The 21164-nt window shown below is 41.7% G+C and overlaps 1 protein-coding gene across 1 annotated transcript in view; it reads right to left on the bottom strand.

The window, feature by feature from the left end:
* The window catches only part of mrps17 (mitochondrial ribosomal protein S17), a 31450-nt gene that overhangs the window by 8670 nt on the left and 1616 nt on the right, over window positions 1–21164 (bottom strand). The window lies entirely within an intron of this gene.

The raw sequence follows: 21164 nt of genomic DNA, 5'->3' as shown, positions 1-21164 counted from the left end.
ATGCTCCACCAACCATAATGCAAGTGCCTCTGTAAATGTTGCCCAGCACCTCCGTACTTATCTTAATCTGTCACCTTATGTTGGTCTTTTTAAAATCATATTTTGTTAAAACAAATCACACCTTATGTCACTCTCTCTATCACATTCAGTGGCCCCATATAGGGAATGTCCTTCGATAACAAAAGTGGCATTTTTAATGAAAGGTAGATCAAGCACACTTTTCAAGCAAGACATTTCACAATAATGTTTGTTAGGTTTAATATGATTATTAAAAAAAATTAGACAAAATATTTGGACACATTCTGGTTTTCAGGCGTTTGAATCATGTGTGATGAACTAAACCAGGTTTTACTCTTCTAGAAAATCCTTGACTGTGAAAATGGCAAAGTAAATAAAGTTAGTTCTGAGAAAAGATCTAGCAGGTTTTGTTTGCAGATGGTTTCATATTCTGTATCTTATGATTTTTTCTTACTTTTGCGACTTTCTATCTCCCACTTTGTTTTGTCCACTTCTCTTAATTGTGACTTTTCTGACTTTCTTATTTTAAAATTTATCTCACAATTACCATTAATAAAAAAATCTTCTGGTTGGGCTTCTTTAATTCTTATCCTTTGGCCTATGCTTATGAAAAAGAAGTGGATTTAATTGTATTGTTGAGTGTGTACTTGTAGAGTTCTTTTAAATGTTATTTTTAAAAACTATTGACAAAATATTAATGAAATAAAAAGCTCACTTTAGTGCACTTAGAGAGTACACTTTCATGACTACTTTTAAAACAAGCCCGTAGTGTAAAATTCAAGTTTTTAAGTACATTTTAAATCATTATGTTTTAATAACCTTTTAACATCATCAAGTACACTTGTAAAGTACTTGATATTATTTTAAACTGTATGTTTTTCAGTACTAAATTGCAACTTAATCATTACAAATGTGTAACTACAAATATATTATTTAAATACATGACATATAAGTTTCAATTGAAATTACTTTAAAACATATTTTAGTTTATAAATGCTTGTCGGGCAGTACACTTACAATAGAAGCATTTAAATTAAACTAACTGCATTTAATTAATTTTAAACTATAATACATTTTCATTTAATTATAAATAAAATGCAATTAAGTTTCCAAAAACATTCTGTTTGCACTTAAAAGTTGGCATAAAACGGAAGTTTCGATAATCTTTTCTTCACTATTGTGACGCTAAGTTAAACGGCTTCTCGAACAAGAAAAAAATGTAGGGCGGGACTTGATTTCGTCCATCAGGAATTGATTGGATGGTTGTGGTTTGCTATTGGTCGATCTCATGTGAGTGACAGGTTGCCCCACCCTTGTGCCTGTAAAAGCGTCATTAGAGAAGAGAAGTTGTGGCAAGAGAGTGAAAGAGGGCATATATGAGGGAATAATGATGAGCACACAAAGTATTTGTAATAAATACTGCAATGTTCTATAATAATTGTAAATTGCATATTTATGTTCCATAAATGAATTGTAAAGTTTGATTTCATGGTGACTTTCTTTTAAAAGTGTATCATTTCATTGAAAAAAAATGAAAGTAGGCTAAAGTGTATTCCTTTTTCAAAAGTGTAGATATGCAGAAGGTGCCCATCTTTGTGCCTGACGAGCTGATACAGGCTTATGCCCTAAACTGCTGCAGCTCACTAGTTTTTGGAACAGAGCCATGGTCTCAGGATGGTGTATCACAGACAGCAGACACAATCAGCCCCACCTTGCAATAAACCCAGTGTGTGGAACATTATCACACTGGCAGCGCTGACAGATTAACCGTGATATCACAATTAAAACAATGTTCCTGGTCAAATACCATGAACGTTTTCAGCTTCAGGCAGTGAAGTCATCCACAGATAACAGTTGAGGCTCACTTCTATCTTGAATGAGCATGGGAAGGATGTTTAGACGTTCGAGTAAATTACTATCACTGGGACAAGCTGAATATTTCAGAGACATTTGAGTAATTGGTTCTGTGGTGACTATAAGAATGATCATTATTCATAATTAAGCTCAAAGCAGCTGCAGCAGCTCAAATACAATATCGCTGTCGCAAAGTTATCGCAATTAACGTTCCCTGCCACGGATGCTTTCGTCTACACCGAAGTCTTCGAATCTCATTACTGTTTATGGAACAAATATGCAATGCAAACTTGGGCCTGTTGTGCAAGTTTTTCAACATTTCCACAACATTTCCTAGCAATATGTGTCAGCATGCAGTATTGTATTCTTGTATCTTAAGTAAGGATTTATCTGGTTTTATGCCAAATACTGTCAGAGTGTATTTTCCGGCTTGTTTTGTTCTGCATAGCACAAAATAATTATTTTGAAAAATTGTTTGTGTTTTTTTTCCCCTTACAATAAACGGCCAGTGTTATTTTGGACCCCACTGACTATCACTGTATAAAAATAAACCTTTCTTCAAAATGTCTTCTGTTCTGCAAAAGAAAGAAAGCCATAAAAGTCTGAATTGACACAAGGTTGAGCAAATGACTGGTTAGCAAAAAAGTGTAAGGCCTGCTGAGAAATGCAGGGAAAGGCCAGAAGCCTTTTTTTTTTTTTAAATGGATGTCTGCTTCTGTGGAAAAACTGCTTATTATTTATAAACGACAGCCCATCGTGATCCAAGTTAGCCGTTACACTTTCTCCAATGGAAGATCCACGGACCCTCGTGTCTCCCAATAATAAGACGATCTCTGGTAACATAACTAGAAACAAGGTCAAACAGGGACAGGACACAGTAAGACAAAAGAAAATAAAAATAAAAGTCCTAGAACAAAGACACGGGGGAATCATGACTGTTTGTTTAGATTGTCATAGTTTTAAAATTTTAATATTAAAATATATTGTCATATAAGATTGAAATTCTGGGACAACAGTAAAACACAATCTATATACAAATAACTTGATAAGTGGCAAAAACAAATGATGAAGGCATAGAATTTTACAGTTATAATGTAACCTTCATATAACAAATAAAATCAAATTCCTCTGGGACATAAAAGTGCCTTAAAGTGAAGAATGCCAATATACACGGCCTGGCCAAAAGAAAAAGTAGATGTTTGGATTTAAATAGGCAAATTCTTTACAGAGTGCTTGACTCTTGCATTGCCAATACAAGATCTTGACCAAAAATTGATGCACCTCTTGATGGAAATAACATCACAACATATATTTCCATCAAGAGGTGCATCATTTTTTGGTCAAGATCTTGTATTGACAATGCAAGAGTCGAGGACTAGGTAAAGTCTCCTCCAGCACATCCCAAAGACTTTCAATGAATTTAAGGTCTGGACTCAGAGGTGCCAATTCATGTGTGGAAAGGATCTTTCACGCTCCCTCCCAGCCATTCTTTCACAGTTTGAGTCTGATGAATCTTGACATTGTCATCCTGGAATTTGGCCATGATGTGTTAAAAAATGATTGTTAAAAAATGAAAAGCTACACACTCCATCATTTAGAGTTAGAAGAACTGTTCCCAATATAACATGCTAGAAACATGATAATCACTGCAATAATGATCCAATCATAGACTCTTAAGCGTTTGCCTATTTAAATTTAAACGGCGACTTTTTTTTTCTTCTTGGCCGGGCAGTACGTCTGTGTTCTTGTAGCGTTATTTCCTGCTAATGAAATCTTGGGACGGTTTGGGTTTTGAAGTTGAGACCAAACACATTACCACATTCTCAGTGTTGTTCGGTACAAAGTGAGCTTACATAAAAAAGTCTGTTTTAACAAACAGTTAACCACATTAATGATCAAAAGGACGACTCTCATTCTAATGACATGTTTTACAAACAAAATCCCTTTATCCTCTCAATTTACAGCACTGCGAATGAGAAGAACGTGTACTGGGACAGCTAATAAAGGGATTTCTATTCATAGTCGCAGCATTAAGTTGTTGGCTTCCTTACGAGCCAGACGCTCTAAATTCAATATTTATATCCCTCTTTTGTGATAAGTGCTGATTCTATGTATGGTAACAGCTCACAGGTATGTGCCCGAAAGAAAGGCTTCGCCTTAGCCAGAATGTTGACGGACAGCTAACACCCCCCCCCATTTCTTTGCTCCGTTTCGCTCTGATTAAATTATCCAGCATTGTTTGTTCAGTGATTCACACTGTAAGCTCTAATGTTGTATATATAATGTGCTCACAACTATGGCATTTAACATATTCGCCACACTCTCATTCTACAGCGATATGGGCGCGTGATTTATGTAATGACACGCTGGGGGGGCTTAACTTTTTATCTTTTTTATTGTCCGACAGGATGTTTGCCAAAAAAGATGACGTATTACAGGTGTCTCGGTTACTATATCACAGCCTGAAGCCAAGAGTGAGCGTGTTTTACTTGTGCTGTCTGCATGTAGGCCGTGTATAAGGAGATAAGAATTTTGTATCTACTACATCACCATTGCTTCTCAGTGCAAATAATTCAAAAATCAACATGCATGGGGAAGCCTAGCATCATGCATGGGGAAGCCTAGCAACCCTGTGTTACATAATTATTTTAATTCAGCTCAAATCAAATACCAGCTTGTGTTTTATCAGGGAGCAGCTGTAGACATAATTGAGCTTATCTGACCGGCAACGATCTGGACCATGAATCACTTTTGCAGCAGTTTGATAGGAGGCCAGAAACTCCTGTTATAAAATGAAGTTGTTAATGAGGAATTATTATGTGATTAGCTTTTAAAACAGACCCTTACTCTACAGACATGGTTCATTGGGTCTGTACGGATCACTAAACGTCAAGTGCTTGACTGAGTGATCAATTCAACTGAAGCAAATGACACCATGTTCGTATGGTTGACCTAAAGTATACAGTCGTAGAGGTTTGTTTTAGCTGAAAAATCAAAGTGATTGACTCATTGTTACAGTATAAAATTGCACTGTTAATTGAAGTTTAAAAGTTCAGTTTACCTAATTTCTCTCTTATCTTCGACACTAGATTAAGTCGTTTTTGCATGTCTCGTAGTTCTTTTAGAAATAGTTCAATGCTTAAAAATGCTAACAAATGTACTGCAGTAAAAGGATTATATTTTTTGGAGTTCCATTATTCAAAATATGGATGGGAACATTACATTACAATGACTTCAGAAGAGAAACTTCGACAAATCTGATTTAGAGTGTTTCCAGCTGGATGATTTTGATTTGATGTTAATGATATGGCTCATGTCTATTATTGTTGGGTCAACTACAATGGTCAGAAGATGACTTCAGAATAGGATGGGGCAAATATAAAGTTTGAAACAATGAAACTCTCAACTTCTAAAGTTAAACAAATAGTATGGTTATATGCAAATATAAATTAAAATGAGGGTGAAAAGTTCAACACATTAATTTCCATCTATTTTTAAGAATCTGAACAAAAATAGGTCCATATTACACACAACACTATCACTGCGAAATCAGATATATATTTTTACTCTTTGATTGTTCTGTTTTTTATCCTCCTGGTAAACTTCTGTTATTAGATTTTATATTTTCCAGTGCAAACCTAACAATCTGAGACAGATAAACAACAGAAGAAATAGACAATATGATCTGTTGATTTATATTATCAATTTAGTTACTGAAAATAATTTTGGGTTCCTTTATTGGTGTGAAAACATTAGTTGAATTTTCTCCTCATGTGTTATTCTATACTAAAAATATCTTTCGTCAAGAACCAAATCTTTTATTGATATAATAATTTTTGAAACTGTTACGGACACAAAATGATATCGTGTAATCTGTTACTGCTTTTCCATGTGTGACAGATTCTTTTGATCAGTTTAACGTAAGGCTTTTCACACTTGAGGGCTTTTCACACTGCGCTTAACTCCAGGTTATCGTCGTTCTAAACGCCTCTTTTAACCCCGGGTAAAGGAACGTTGCACAATTGTAATTTGGAAGCAGGATTATCACCGCTTTTGCGCTGCCGAAATTGTACAGTGTGAAACGATGCAGTGTAGGGGCCATTCACACAGAACGTGTTTTTCCATTACACTGCACTACTTTTCCATTGTTTTTCAATGTAAACACGTCCTAGACGAACATCTTTAACCGCTGCACTCGCGCCTAGTGTTTTTTACAGCATCTAGCGCATGACACAGTATCCTAAAAACGCGGCGCTCAAGTTAAAAGAATTTCAACTTTGATATTAAAAACTTGATAGTACAGTCTGCATTATATATAATAATATGAGGACGCGCAATGCCAGCGCCTTTATGCAAACAACGTGTGCAGCGTTCGTCCAATCAGTGACACTGACACCGCAGATATGCAAATAAGGACATTAACCCAGGGTTTAGGAATAAACAATGTGAAAGATGATTGTTGACCCCGGGTAAATTATAAGCAAAGTGAAACGTGAAGCAAGATATCAAAGGATTCCATTTACCTGGGGTATAAAATGACCCAGGGTTAACTATTTCAAGTGTGAAAAGGCAGCCATTTGAAATAGTTAAACCTGGGTCATTCTAAACCCCGGGTAAATGTAATTCTGGGTTATCTTGCTACTCCTTTCTAAATTACATTTGAAACGTTCCTTTTCCCCAGGGTGCATGCAGGGTTTAGAATGAATGTTGATAACCCGGGGTTAAGGACATTATGAAAATAAATAAATAAATAAACCACCTAGCTACACCATAGCAACCATCCAGAATCACTTGCTTTGCAATGTTTTGGCAACTACTACTCACTTTTTTTTTTTTTTTGCTGTGTAAACAATTCTCAACTTTGACCTGAATGATTATATGATCATATTCAATGTTTCATCAGAGGTCTCTTGGCAACTGTTGTTCCTGTTTTTGCTGGCGGCTTCGGCTCCTGGTAGGATGATCTCACACTATGCTTGAGTTACGTTGTCGTATTTCCTGTCTCTGGCTCAGTCACTTTCTGCTTGAGGTGAAGCCTCATTTCGCAGCAGACCTGAAATCAAGTTCTTACCTCAGTCATCTATAGGGACATGGAATGTAAAACATCTGCAATCCAATGAGGTGAAGTAATGTTCCTGAATTACGCCAGAATGCTGGCAAATCTAATTTCCTACTGTTAGAAAGCTAATCGATTTGTTTGTTTTGGGGTTCAGTGTTCCTGCTTAACCCTAAAATTAGTTCTGGATTAAATTACTCAGAACTCAAGACATTTCGGCTGTTGTGACTACATTTCTGTTTTGACATGAATTATTGTCCTTGTCAGCCTGAAAAAAAAGGAGCTGTTCAAAAGACGTCGATCACCCTATTGTTTAGTGACATGGATAAACCAAAAAGGGAAAACATTTAGGATCATAATTTGATATCTGAGTTGGAATAAAATCCTTATGCTTAAGTTATTCAGGAAACATGTAGTCATATTTATAGGAATTTGGTCATATGTTCTTAGCTATATTTCTCCTGCAGCGCCCCAATGGACAACTAAGGACAATTGTGGATGTAAATCGAAATGGCTATTGGCTACCCATTTCCTGAGAAACCCAATAAGAACATGAAGATTTCAGAGTAAGCTTTGTTTTCCCACAATCCTCTTGGTCTGGCTACTTGACATTTTGATTAATGACGCCCTTGCACTGCGCTCCTTTTAATAGTTTCCCTAAGACATAGTTATTGTTGTGTTATTGTTTTCAATCCCCTGAATCACGGAATTGCATTAACTCATGGGAAGAGATCTTGACAGGGCAGGCGACATCATGCGGCATAACTCATGTGACGTCAGACACTTGACAACAATGTTGTCTTTAAAGCTGTCACAAGAATATTAGTGTTGTCATTTCAGTAAATTATGTTCTTAGCAATGACCCTTATTCAGCAAGTGCCTGACCTCTATTTGTAATGACACCTCTTAAGATATCAGATCAGTCGTTTTACTTGAGGCTCTTTAACACAATATATGTCAGTAAATGATTGTGCATTATATAGTGTATTGCTTCACCCAAGTCAATTTATTATTATACTTTTGTTTGCCTTACAATTTGGCCAGTTTTTTTCCTTTACACACACATTGCTGTGAAGTCAAAAATGGAACAGACTTTACCTCATAAAAATCACAGTGTGTGTTTACTCAGTCTAAATCAATCCAACGATGTCCAGTCGCGTTCTCACATTATTCCTGTCACCAGGTTAAATGCTGGACAGTATACTGTTAGTCTGATTTGGTGTTATTCCTACTGTAACCAATAGCAAAATAATCACATCACTGGGAATCAGGGTGTGAAAAAATTCCCAGAAGTCCCCCTGTAAAGTGCACAAACATAGAGGATTCATTTTGGGACTTCGTCGTGTAAAATTTACGCTGATGTTGATAACTGATTCAACTTAGGTTTTTGATCTCTTAACCAATCATGTTCATAAACACAGATGAGAATCCATGCCTTTGGCATATCTTATATTATGTAATTTGTGACAATTAATTTAAGGGGTGGCCACAACACTTGTCATTCCATTGACTTCCATTTAAATGTTTTTGAATGCGGTAGACAGGGAACGCAAGCTCTAGCTCAACGAAGAAGTTTTGCATTTCGCTGCGTTCCAAAGCGAATTCGTATCATGTGAAGATGTGACCAGTAGAAGATTGTTATGCCTGTATGATAACAACTTTAAATCTGCAGGATTGCAGTGTTGCAGTAAAGTGGAGTAAATTGCATAATTGTAAATTGTGTGACTGTGGCAAGCGCCGAGAGCTGTGGGAATGGAGCGAGGCCGGTGGCGTGAGTGTTAATGAGCGTCACCTGCGCGCCACAGCGGTCTTGAGTCCCACAAGTATTGTGGTATTCCCCCATGTTTCTCACTGACACGCCCCAACTCGTAAACATCAGGGCTTAATGAAAATCCCGAGCTTCTCACTCATATTTACGACATTGTCATGGCGTTCATGTAGCCTGGAAATCCAGACCCAAATCCGAAAGATTAAGGGTCTGGCATTCAGTAATGATAATCGGCCAACTCGAGGGGCGGCACCATCACAACAATACGCCCCATATGCTTAGCTACCAGCGGAGCTAACTGGTAGATTAGACTCTTGCCGTATCCGGTCGGCAAAACAGCAAAAACGTCCTTCTCGCAAAGGAACGATTCGAGCGCCGTCTTCTGTTCCTCTTTTAGATAAAAAGCCAAGTCTAACTCGTTCATTGTAGCGGCCAAAGCCGTTTCAAACAACTGGTGTTCATCCATAGCATAGCCATCTTGCAATGTTTACTAATGACTTTGATGTCGCAGCGCTGTCGTCATCTGTTTAGCTCGCCTCTGGCCCGCCTATATCAGATACACCGATGTGATTGGTGCAGCTCACCCGGCTACAAGGGCATAGTTAATGAGCATCATTACTCAATGCCAGAGTGACTCGCTGAGCAAATTCAAATTGTGCTCTCGCGAGAACGTCTCCGGTTACTTGCGTAACCTCGGTTCCCTGAAAGGCAAGGAACGAGACATTACGAATGTCGTATATGGGAACTCCTCTCCTCCTTCACTTCCGCTGAAATCTTATAGGCTAACGCCAGCAGAGCTGGCCAATTGACGCAAATATGCAAATACTGAACATGCAGTATAAATACAAATGCAGCGTCAATTCCCTTTAGAATCAAACAAACGCTAAAATCAAATAGTGAACAGGGCGGCGAGCGTAATGTCTTGTTCCTTGCCTTTCAGGGAACCAAGGTTACGTAAGTAACCGTAGACGTTCCCTATCAAGGCTACGGAACTTCGACATTACGAATGTCGTATATGGGAACTGTATAAAATCCCGCCGTGGCAACAAACAACCACAGGCAACAGACCCAACACAAGACCACCCCCCAGTATGCAAGCCTCCGATAGGCTGAGATTGACCAATAGCGAACCTCTAACCTCTGATAGGCCCAAAGGGACCAATCACAAGCTCGCAAAACACTGCCAGAATTTGCATATCATGAGCAGTATAACCAGGGAAAGTCTGCACTAACTATCAGTCAGGGCAACAACAACAGTAAGAAGGCCAACAGACAGCGGTGACATAGTAAAACATACAACACACAGAGCAACTCATGAGCGCAGCGCAGAGAAGCTCTTATATACTGTGCATATAATCAACTCACCGAAAGTACACGAGACGCTACAGAGGGCAAGTCCAACTTATAAAATCTGGCGAACGTGTTCTGAGAAGACCAGCCAGCCGCAAGACATAAATCCTAAATGGACATTCCCTTAGTCCAGGCCCACGAAGAGGCTACCGCCCTAGTCGAATGAGCCTTGACGTTGAGGGGGCATTCCTGCCCCTGGCAAACATAAGGCAAAACAATAGCGTCCACGATCCAGTGAGCAAGCCTCTGCTTAGAGACCCCCCGTCCCTTGTTGCACCCACCAAAGCACACAAACAGCTGGTCCGATTGTCGAAAAGCGGCCGAGCGAGAAATGTATTCCCGGAGCGCTCTGACTGGGCAAATAGCACTCTGAGCATCCGAACTCTGAGAGGACGATGGCTCAGCAAACAGTGCAGGCAGAGAAACGATCTGCGCTCTGAACGGGGTATTGAGCGACTTAGGGACATAGCTCGGTCTGAGAGTTACATTACAGTTTCCCGGTCCAAAGCGAATACAGTCATCACTTACAGAGAAAGCCTGTAAATCCCCAACTCGCTTCGCCGACGCGAGAGCGAGAAGCAGTGCCGTTTTAACCGAGAGCTCCTTAATAGCGATAGAAGCTAACGGCTCAAAGGGCAAACGCGACAGAGCCTCCAAGACCAATGCTAAATCCCACGGCGGCACCGAAGGCAGTCGCGCAGGGCATAATCTCCTAGCTCCTTTGAGGAACCGTGTCACCGACGCATGTCTACCGATAGACTGTCCGTCAGCAGGGGGGTGAAACGCAGCAATAGCAGCCACATACACCTTCAGAGTGGATGGCAGGCTCCCTTCATCCATCTTGTGCTGCAGGAAGCGTAAAATAACCGACACAGAGCAGTTCGCTGGGTCTGTACCGCCATCCTGGCACCATTTAGAGAAAACACCCCATTTCAGAGCGTATAGGCGCCTGGTGGACGGGGCTCGCGCCTCCTCGACGGTATTTAGAGCACGATTTCGGCGTTTGTTATTTTACATTGACCACAACATTCTTTTAAATAGACTAGAAAACTATGTTGGCATTAGTGGAATTGGATTAGCATGGTTTAAATCATACTTAACTGACCGTTATCAGTTTGTAGCAGTAAATGAAGAGATGTCTTATCGATCACAAGTTCAGTATGGCGTACCTCAAGGCTCAGTACTAGGACCGCTGCTGTTCACTCTGTAGATGCTACCATTAGGAGATATCATTAGGAAACATGGAGTTAGCTTTCACTGTTATGCCGATGATACTCAGCTGTATATTTCTTCAAAACCCAACGAAACTTACCAATTCACAAAATTAACGGAATGCATAGCTGATATAAAAAATTGGATGACTAGTAATTTCCTACTACTAAATTCTGAAAAGACAGAGATTCTAATTATTGGACAAAAAACTTTCACACGTAATAACCTAGAATACTGTCTAACACTTAATGGCTGCTCTGTCAAGTCTTCGTCGTCGGTTAGGAACCTGGGTGTGCTATTTGATACCAACCTTTCTTTTGAAAGCCATGTGTCTAGTATCTGTAAAACTGCATTTTTCCATCTTAAAAATATATCTAAAATACGCCATATGCTCTTATTGGGAAATGCGGAACAATTAGTCCATGCGTTCATGACCTCAAGGCTAGATTATTGTAATGCTCTACTGGGTGGTTGCCCTGCACGCTTAATAAACAAATTACAGCTAGTTCAAAACGCCGCAGCTCGAGTTCTTACCAGAACCAGGAAATATGACCATATTAGCCCGGTTCTGTCAACACTGCATTGGCTCCCTATTAAACATCGTATAAATTTTAAAATATTGTTGATTACCTACAAAGCACTAAATGGTTTAGCTCCGCAGTACTTGAGCGAGCTCTTAACGCATTATAGTCCTTCACGTCTATTGCGATCTCAAAATTCCGGCCAGTTGATAATACCTAGAATATCTAAATCGACTGCAGGCGGTAGATCCTTTTCCTATTTAGCACCAAAACTTTGGAACAGTCTTCCTACCATTGTCCGGGAAGCAGACACACTCTGTCAGTTCAAAGCTAGACTAAAAACACATCTCTTTGACCTAGCATACACATAATACATTATAGATTTCTATAAATTCAATGTTAGGCTGCATAGATTAGGTCAGCCGGAACTGGGAACACTTCCCTTAAATCTTGATGTACTCGCTACATCATAAGAAGAATGGCATCTACGCTAATATTAGTGTCTTTGTTTATCCCGAGGTTTTCCCGCAGCCTGCCGGATCCAGGCCGTGTCCAGATCTGACGAGGGAGCTTTGCCTGGACCCGATGACAATGCAGTGCTGAAGTATCCACTATCCTCTCCCTATGGAGGATCCCTTTCCCACTCTACAGATAAAGCGTTGTGAATTCCGGCTCGCGTACCCCGAAGTGATAAAATAAAACAAAATTCTGTATCAAAATTTATAGGCAAGAAAAGTAGTTTGTTTAGGCTGGGTTGTATTAATTACAAACCTGCACACATATTTTAAAAAGCACATAACTATAGAATTCTGAATGAGCATGTGAACGCCGTCAGCGTTAATCACAGGTTCGCGTTTAAAGTCTGATCATTTCGACGGAGGTGAATCAATCAAAGTTAACTTTAGCTGGAAGTAACATTATTCAAGAACCGCTATAACGCCAAAACAATCTGTTACCTTAAATTATATGTTTATCTCTGTAAAGCTGCTTTGAAACAATCCATTGTTAAAAGCGCTATATAAATGAAGATGACTTGACTTGACTTGACGCGAGAGAAGCGCGGCTCGTCCGCTCAGCGACCCTGCAGCGGCCACACATAGAGGTTCCACAGTCCGGGGCTGTGATGCCAGATCGTTCCGCTCGCCTGAGATAACAGGTCCTTTCTGAGCGGAATCTCCCATGGCTGCTCTGTCAGTAACTCCACCATATCCGCAAACCATGGCTGATTCGGCCAGTTCGGGGCTATTAGAGTCACCGCCGCTCTCTCCTCCCTGATTTTGCACAACACCATGGGCAGAATTTTCACCGGAGGAAAAGCATAAAGACGGGCTTTCGGCCAACGCGCAGTTAGCGCGTCCACCTCCCGAGAGGAACGGGACAGCGAGAAGAACGTCCGACAATGCGTGTTCTCGCTCGTCGCAAAGAGGTCGACCTCCGCCCTGCCGAAACGATTCCATATCAGCTGAACCGTCCCAGGGTAAAGCCTCCATTCCCCTTGAGGAATTCCGCTCCTCGAGAGCATGTCCGCCCCGCGATTCAGAACACCGGGGATGTGAGCTGCTCTCACCGAGTGGAAAAACCGGTCCGCCCACAGCAGAAGGGATTCCGCCTGCTTGAAAAGAGCTTTGGAATGTACACCACCTTGACGATTTATGTACGAGACCACTGAAGTGTTGTCGGTTCGAATCAACACATGTTTCTGCTCCAGCCGAGACCGGAAGGTTTTTAGGGCTAGAGAGACCGCTCTTAGCTCCAGGCGATTTATGTGCCATCCCATCTGCTTCTCTGACCACTGACCCGAGGCGGGCTTTCCTAAGCAGACCGCTCCCCATCCGGTGGACGAAGCGTCTGTCAGGACCTCCACGCGCCGCGTCACTATACCCAAAGGAACGCCTGAGCTGAAGAGATCTGGGTTCCTCCACGGGGCCAGGGCGCGGGCGCATCCGCGGGTGACCATAATGCGCATGTGGCCGGAATACCACGCACTCGGGGGGACGCGCGCTTTCAGCCAGAGTTGAAGTGGCCTCATATGCAGCAGCCCCAGATGACAAACTGATGAAGCCGCTGCCATTCGACCCAGTAGTCTCTGAAATTCTTTCAGTGGGACGAGCCTGCCAGGTCTGAAGAGACCGAGAGAAGAGCTCAGAGCCTCCGCCCGCTCGGGGGAGAGGCGCGCTCTCATTCTCACCGAATCCAAGCATACTCCTAAGAATGAGGAAGTCTGACTCGGTGTGAGCACACTTTTCTGGACGTTCACCCTCAAACCGAGCATCTCCAGGTGCCGAAGGAGGGTTTCCACATGGCCGACCAGCGCTTCTTTCGACTGCGCGAGAACCAGCCAGTCGTCCAGATAGTTCAAGACACGCATTCCGCTCGATCTGAGGGGTGAGAGTGCCGCGTCCACGCATTTCGAAAAAGTTTGGGGCGCGAGGGCTAGTCCGAACGGAAGCACCGTATACTGGAACACCGAATTCTCGAACGCGAATCTCAGGAATCGTCTGTGACGCTTTACAACCTGAATATGAAAGTACGCGTCCTTTAAATCCACCGAAGCGAACCAATCCCCGGGGCGAATTTGCGCCAGGATTTGCTTCAGAGTAGTCATCCTGAACGCGCGCTTGTGAAGCGCTCTGTTGACGGGTCTCAGATCCAGAATGGGGCGGAGACCCCCTCCCTTCTTCGGCACTACAAAGTAGCGACTGTAGAACCCGCTTTCCCACTCGCTCGGGGGAACCGGCTCTATCGCCTTCTTCTCGAGCAGGCTGCACACTTCCTGCCTCAGGACGTGAGCGTTTTGGGGCAAAGTTAATGACTGAATTACGCCGCGGAAGCGGGGTGGTCTGCGTTTGAACTGAAGTGTGTACCCGTGCCGAATTATATTTAGCACCCACGGTGAAATGCCCGGAATAGCTTCCCACGCTGTCTGAAAATGATTGAGTGTGGGCCGATCTAAACCTGCGGTCATCACCGCTATGTGAGTGCTGGGAACAGACACCTCGCGCTCCCCACGAGGTGCCTTTAAAGCTATTGACCGTGACTCTGCGCTGCTCGGGGGCAGGGTGGGTAACACAGTGTGTGGTGCAAGAGGAGAAAAAAGCTCTGTTTGTGAAGAAGTAACATGCTTTATTGAACAATGAGTAACATTTACAGCCTTCACAGCACAACTGCACTTGTCGCTCGCGGAACGCAGAGGGATTAAGTGCTCTCGAGCGCGTTGCTTGGACGCGGGGCCGTCCTGGCGCTTCCTTCTCCTCTTGCCCGAGCGGTCAGGACGACTGCTTGGGCCTCGCAGGGGACGCGGTGGGCTTCCTGCGCGAGCTCCTCTGAGCCGTCCTCTTACCACCTGCCCCTTGCCACTGGCCGCTTCGGCCTTTACGAGCATCCGGTCCCGGGCGGGAGTCTGACTGGCATCTGGCCGCAGGTTGGCGGCCTGAGGCAGAAGACGAGCGTGAGCGCTGCTGCGGCGGAGGCGGCGGCGGCGCCCTCCGAGGGATGACGTGGCTCATAGCTTTGGCCTTTTTTTGAGTTTCAGAGTAGTGCTCCGTAACCTTCTCCACCTGCTCCGCACCCCAGTCGTTCTCTGAGGCCGACAGAGACATAGAGTCGTCCTCCTCGCTCGCCCCGAAGGACACGAAGTCCGCGACCTCGCGAGGGGGTAGAAAAACGGGGTCGGGGAAACTCACTGGGGGACGAACCTCGATCCTGCGGTTGTGTGGGGGGCCTGCCAGCGGCTCAGTGGCGGCAGCAGGCCCAATCCCCGCTGCTGCGCGAGCCTCCTCTCGCCTAGCTTTGAGGGCTCGGAGAGACATGTCTGCACAGAGGTCGCAGGACCCTCCATCCGTGAGGGCTGATTCAGCATGGGCCAGCCCCATGCACGCGACGCAGAACAGGTGCGTGTCTGGGGGCACGATGGGGCCCGAGCACAGGTTGCAGATGGTCGCCATCGGATGCTGGAGACAGTGTACGTATCTCCGGCGCACCTTCAACGACAGCGAAAAATCCTTGAGTTCGATATTGGAGTATCAGCTTTCTAGCACACGATTTGAGCGTGAAGAGAGAGATTCTGAAGGGAATTGACGCTGCATTTGTATTTATACTGCATGTTTAGTATTTGCATATTTGCATCAATTGGCCAGCTCTGCTGGCGTTAGCCTACAAGATTTCAGCGGAAGTGAAGGAGGAGAGGAGTTCCCATATACGACATTCGTAATGTCGAAGTTCCGTAGCCTTGATAGGGAACTCTGGATATCCAGGGTAGCGATCATGTGCATTCGTAAATACGATCTCTCCGACATGACTTGAACACACCATAAGTTTAATGTAACAAGACTGATTTAAAAGACCTAATTCATACACTTTATTGATTATGCAAAATATATACAGGCTAGCAGTGTTAGGGGTAACACATTACTTTTACATTAAGTAACTCAAGTTACATAATTAGATTACTTTTTTCCCCCCAAGTAACTAGTAAAGTAAAGCATTACTTTTAAATGTACAACAACATTTTCAAATAAGCAAGTTACTTTGTTTTCCCATGTATTGACTGTTAGCTCTCCTGTTCCCGTGTTGAGAGAAATCAGGAGTAAGTGCAGAGGCGTTGTGTGTACTGCGTAAACATGACGCTGCTTATTGTAGTTCTGGACTAAATGTAAGCATGAATTTACTCATCTCACTTGCACAAAAACAGATTCAGTGTTCCTCAAAATGAATAAAAACAAATGCAAACTCAGAACACAATGCAAACCTGCAATAATTAAATATGTTAAATAATATAAATTACTTAATGTATTTTATCAAACCTTATTTACCAATCAATCACACTACTGTACAGGCGTGAATTTGCATTTCCTTCAGCCTGAGGCTTATTCCTTTCAATTTTGGTGTGAAAGGACCTTTTGACAAAAATATGACTTTTTCTTTTGCTATTAAAAAACAAGCAAGCCTAGCCCAGATGAGAAAAAGTAACGCAAAAGTAACATAATGCAATACTTTCCATAAAAAATAACTAAGTAACACAATTTGCTACTTTTTTAGGGAGTGACGCAATATTGTAATGCATTACAAAAGTAAAGTTACAGGCAACAGGCAAGCAGATATAAACATACGTCGTTTTTCGTTGAGCTTTTTCCCATAGAAAAACATTATAAAGAAAACACATTTAGAAACCATTCAGCACATATTCTGGGTTCATCTGCTCGCCTGTATATAATATGCATTATCAGTAAGTGTATACTGAATTTGATTAATACATTAAGGATCTTTTAAGTGTTTTTCATGTTAATTGTTTTAGAATATCCCGCCGTTTTTAGTGATTAAAATACTGCAGCAGTGCTGTATATGGACCACAAGTGCCCAAAACTTGCATTATGTTTGCATATTTTTGTTTTTCTTCTTTTGAGATGGGAAATTGACAGACCTGTAATGCAGTTCTATGGATGTTTTGCCCTCCAGGTCTCAGCACCAGTCACGTTACTGAAAACTATGAATAGCATAATTTATCTACAAAATGTACACCATTACATTTTTGTTAAGGACTTTCTGAAGTCAGTTCATCAATATTTGCAATGGGGTAGAAAAATATCTGAGACCATATTGAAAATCAGATTTTTTCCCCTCTTAACATTTAAAACTGTAAATTTAACATATTTTATACAATCTTATTTTTCAGTTACACTTTTCACTAAAATTATTTTGCTGATATTATAATCTTATAAATTGAATATGAACTCTATATTGGTGTTAACCATGTTGTAGTATGCAAATCAGACTTTTCCTATTCTTTCCATTACATTGACTGTGGCCTATGCACCTGCTCAAACCCTCGTTTGTTTCAATATTCAAGCCCACCACATCTTTTTGTATAGCCCACACTGCAATAAAATGAAAGAAATGAGCTGAGAAATCTCAGCAGCAGTGCCAGCTTATCTGAAGGACGGGACCCTTGGAAACCTATTCTGATGCCCCTCCTCGCTTTAAAACCTGAGGCAGTTTCCCTCAGCCTGCCTCAGTGTGCCGGCCCTTATATAGACAGCAGACATTAGGTAAACTGAAGGTAGACGTTAGGTAAACTGAAAACAGGCACTTTTCAGTCAACAGCTGTATGCACAACTGCGATATGCTTCTCTGCACTGGCACTGGGCACTCCGCTGCAAGATTGTGTGCATAACTGTTTTATGTGGACAGGGGGGTGGTAGGGTTTACAAAAAGCAGCTGTTGGAACACAAGAAAATTCAGGTGGTGCTGTATTGGATATATTTGTATTACTTTGATAGAGTTAGATTTTTAGGTCAGAGATCCTCAGCAAAACAAAACGCATGCCAAGTCTCCATGTGTCCTTATTGCATCAAGCCTTATCAATGGACACAATGTTCTCAAGCTTTTCCTCAAATTACTTTATCTGCTTAGCCGAGGCATATATCTCCTTTGTTTACGTATAGTTCTTTTTATTCCACATTTGTTTCACCACATAACTATTCCTCCATCAAAGTGGCCATGCAAAACCATTTCAATCATGTTTTGTGAAAGGCAGTGAAACAGACTTTCTGTCTAATTACAGGATTGTAGTGCAGAGAAAACACCCTGTTCTACTATAAATCCACCTCTAAAAAAAAAAAAACCTTTTGACATTTGGCTGAATCAGCTGTCAACCCCTGATTCAGAGTGTAACTGGGTCAGCAGATAGCTGACTTATCGCTTTTCACCCAGGCCAAACATAGCGTTCAGCTTGTTTTAAAACTGTCTGCTTATTGGATATCAAGTTCAAATGTGTGTTATAATGGGAAACTTTTCAAAAGAGACAAAAGGGGCTTGCCTCTCATTTTAGAATATGGGAGCATCATGTTTTCCTTTTTTAGTATTGCTTACTATAGGGCAAGCATCACCATTATAGTTAAATTTGTACAAATTCCCAACCCTATTTGTGATATGGACATGAATGATTGCTCAAATTTTGTAGCTTGTTGATGAAATTTGAGCTGTTACATTTTTTTTAAAGCAATCAGAATTAAAATGTGCTTCTGGTGGACCAAAAACAAGCTAAGAAAAAACAGACTTACAGTACATTAAAGGAGGGACGACAATATCCTAGAGACTTAGAATGTGTTTACACTTTGCAGGTTTGGTTTGATTAAAACGAACTCTGTTGCGATTGCTCTGTTAGTGCAGTTCATTTGAACATGTGTGTACGCTGCCATCCCAACCCTGGTGCGCACCAGACAAGCGGACCAAGACAGATGAAAAGGTGGGTCTCGGTCCGTTTCCAAACAAACTCTGGTGCGGTTCGACTGAAATATCAACGCAACACGGACCAAAGACATGCAAACGAACCAAAACAGGACGTGATGTCACCAGATGTGACCCTAAAAGGGGGAGAATGCTCAAGTTGTTTTTTCTTAGGAGCTACATTGCCCAATTGAGTTCGGTACAGGCGTCAGAACCGCATCTCATTTTATAAGCTCTTTATGAATTCTCAGCTTGTCAAAACGGCATCATACGTCTGCACATATAACAAGCGCATTTAGCCCAGCACACAACATTGTTTTGAATGTTCATAAGTTCCGTCACAAAATTTGTGGAATTTCATACACTCAACTACCTAGCAACTACCCAAAACACCCTAGCAACTGCATGGCAATCACTTTTTCTCTGAATGTCCTAGAAACTAAATAGCAACACCCTAACAACCACCGAGAACTCCCTTTGAACCGCATATCAACTCCATAGCAACACCCTAGCAACTATCCAGGACACCCTAGCAAGCACTAGCAACGGCCAAGCAACCCCTCTCCGACTGCCCTAGAAACTGTATAGCAACACCCTCTCTAAATGCCCTAGAAACTGCATTATTTACAACACCCAAGGAACCACCCAGAACACCCTAGCAACTGCATAGCAATGACCTAGCAGCCACATCACAGTGCAATAAAAACCACTCAGGGCACTTTAGAAAAACACTTTGGTAAAGTTTTACACAGGCAAACGCTCTCACTTTTTCAGAAAGTGTAAAACTCTGGTTCTATGTCTAATGATGCAAATTTACAGAGACAGACTCATTATTAGATCTTTTTACAACTAGCATGTGCCTTTTAATGCTTAGTTGTCAATGCTTTCTGCACATGATCATTGCACAGTTATGGACATGGATGTTGTAAAGACCATCCATTAATTCTTCATTCTTGATTACTGAGATCTGCTTCTTGCCAGCACTTCCCTTCTGAACCTCCAAACACACATAAAGGTATTCACATGTACACAGTTTTACATTGAATTCAAATAAGCGTCTATCAGTAGAGGAATGACCTAATCTTATTCCGTGCCAATAGCCTGAAACACAACTAGTGCTTGAACGCAGACTTTTTGGCAAAACTCCTCCAGACCAAACAAGGAGTGCTAGACAATCTGGGTTTAAAACTCAGCAAGGGGTGGGGAGGGGGATATGGTACCTTTCCAGAAAACCCCCTTGGTTTCTTTACAAAATTTGACACAAACTGCCAGAATGTATGTATGTGCAAGAATCTAACAGGCAGTTGCGAGTGATAGCTTTGAAGATAACTGTTAAGATAAGACGTTCTCCGCAGTTTTAGCATAAAGTATGAATCAAACTTGAATCTTCTGGATGTCATTCAGCCTAAAAGACTGTTTGAAGTTTGAAGTACATGACAATTTATTACCTAAGGAGAGAAACAACTTAATTTACGAAAAGGCTAGGATGTACTGGTCCCAGTTGTAAGCCTCCATTCTCAGAGGTCACATTGAGCCTTAAGGATGCACCAATATTTCAAAAGTCTTCATGACTTAGCCGTCAACACCCCAGTTGGATCTAAAGGCTTTGGCGCTAGAGGGGTTATTCAAATCTGTGTTGTCAACCTTTAATAATGTGTTCCAACACACACCCATTCAATGATTTTCCATCACATACATGATTTCATGTGTTCCTCAGGGACTCATATGTTAATAACAATAGAGTGATAGCTGGAGGCTGTCCAAGTGGCCAAGCTCTCTTCCTTCTTGAATGATTGAATAATGGATCCGGGCCTTAAATGTTACTTACACCCCCGTAGCTGGAAACAATAGATCACGTAATAACCTTATCTGGAGTGATTTCTTGCTGCTTTTGATTGGATAAAAAAGAAATGCTCTCCATGAGAATATCTGGCAGACATTTCTCTTGGTGAGGTAGATGTTAAGAGAGAAAGAGGTTTTCTCCCTCTCCTCAAATATCTGTTGCTATTTTTTTGGCTAAGGCTTTGACTCATGTTGGCAGAAGTGACCCAAATAAATGCACTAGCACCAGTCATTTAGGGGGGTTAGGGGTGGGGTTAGAGAAAACAGAAAAAAACAACATAATGTACAAGACCCAAGTGTGCTAGTTTCCCTAATTACG

This window comes from Rhinichthys klamathensis, unplaced genomic scaffold (assembly GCF_029890125.1).
Source record: "Rhinichthys klamathensis goyatoka isolate OS25496 unplaced genomic scaffold, OSU_Roscu_1.1 h1tg000191l_1, whole genome shotgun sequence".
NCBI lineage: Eukaryota > Metazoa > Chordata > Actinopteri > Cypriniformes > Leuciscidae > Rhinichthys > Rhinichthys klamathensis.
The sequence above is the reverse complement of the archived record's forward strand: the minus strand, read 5'-3'. Positions and strand labels throughout refer to the sequence as shown.